Below are 1,547 nucleotides of genomic sequence, written 5' to 3'. Positions count from 1 at the left end.
CCCTCCTCAAAAAAAGAGAGAGTAGATGACATCGTATGTGCTCGTTGGCAGGGATCCAAAGGACATGGTGGTATCGTTGTGGCACTTCGTCAATGGTGCTCAACCTGACATATCACTCCAGGAGATGTACGAGACTGTCTGTGAGGGCACAAGTAACGGCAGACCTTTTTGGGATCACATCCTCGGATACTCGAGGGCAAGCAATGCAGAGCCAAACAGAGTGCTTTTCCTCACCTACGAGCAGATGCTTCAGGATCCGCTGGACAAAGTCAGGAAGCTAGCTCAGTTCCTTGAGAGGCCATTCTCTGACACACAGGAGGAGGCCGGTGTCGTTGCAGAGATTGTTGAGCTCTGCAGCTTGAAGATTCTGAAAAATTTAGAGGCGAACAAGAAAGGCTCCCAAGGAGTGTTCTTCAAGTTCTCGCATGACTCCTATTTCAGGAATGGGGTGGTGGGAGACTGGGTGAACCACTTTACGCCTGAGATGGCTAAACGTCTGGATGCGATATGCAAGGAGAAGTTCCGTGGGTCAGGCTTCACTTTCTAGTGATGCTAGTTGAGTCTTCTTTTCTGCAATGACGTTGTTCCCGATGTTATGTTTTTTATGTTGATTGTGCTATGAATAAATCGTTCTTTGCACCATTGTAGTCTTTCATATCGTACTACTATTCCAAACAACCCAGATCTTAAACCATAAGATATGCATTGTAGTTGTGATTATACCTATTGAATTATTGTTTGCTTCCTACACCACATATTTTCAAACATGTACATCACTTTTAGAAAATACAGCTGTATCTCGACCTTCGGAGGATCAGGAAATCCACGGTAGGCATCTCACTTCCATGCTTGTCAGTTGTCACGTATGTCGACGATGTGTTATTGATAGGTTGACCGACATCTGCTTTGAGGCTCAACGTGTCCCGGTTGACGAACCCATTAGCCATTGGACAACATTGTGGGTTCTAAGAGCATCTCCACTCGCCCCCACCCCCCAACAGACCCCCAGGCCTTATTTTATCGCCGGCATCTAAAAATCGGCCCAGTCGTGCCCCCAGTAGCCCACTTTTCGTTAGTTAGGGCCGAAATTTGCGCCGGCGGACCCAGATCAAACCCGGCGCACTGGGGGCGTCTGGGGGCGCCGGGGGAAGCATTTTTTGGCGCGAAAGCCTAGCAGGCCCGCCGAGTCAGCGACTAGCCGCGTCTTGTCTTCCTCATCGCCTCGTTTTCCCGCGGGGAATCAATGCCAAGGCTGTCGCCGGTCAGCCTTCCATTGATTCCTCACGGACGACGCAGTGATGGCGCGACAATGTGTCATCCCCTTGCCCCCACACATACACACACGTCGGCCGCCCCCCGACGCCGCAATCCTTCTCCCCGTCTCCAGCCACCGCGCCTATGGGAGAACGGTTTCTCGGCGATGGAGCGGCAGCCAACGGCTTCGGCCACCGCCATCTGCACGAGTGGGAGGCCTACCTTCTCCATGAGGCCAACTACCCGACGCCACCTGACATGCGCGTGTCAGGGCAGTGGAGGCCTAGCGCCTG

The 1,547-nt window shown here is 52.3% G+C and overlaps 1 pseudogene; it reads left to right on the top strand.

Annotated features, from left to right (window-relative positions):
* The window catches only part of LOC119307153, a 1,722-nt pseudogene extending 1,175 nt beyond the window's left edge, over positions 1 to 547 (top strand).
* Positions 548 to 1,547: the final 1,000 nt, after the last annotated feature.

The sequence above is a fragment of the Triticum dicoccoides genome, chromosome 1B (assembly GCF_002162155.2).
Source record: "Triticum dicoccoides isolate Atlit2015 ecotype Zavitan chromosome 1B, WEW_v2.0, whole genome shotgun sequence".
Lineage (NCBI taxonomy): Eukaryota > Viridiplantae > Streptophyta > Magnoliopsida > Poales > Poaceae > Triticum > Triticum dicoccoides.
The sequence above is the reverse complement of the archived record's forward strand: the minus strand, read 5'-3'. Positions and strand labels throughout refer to the sequence as shown.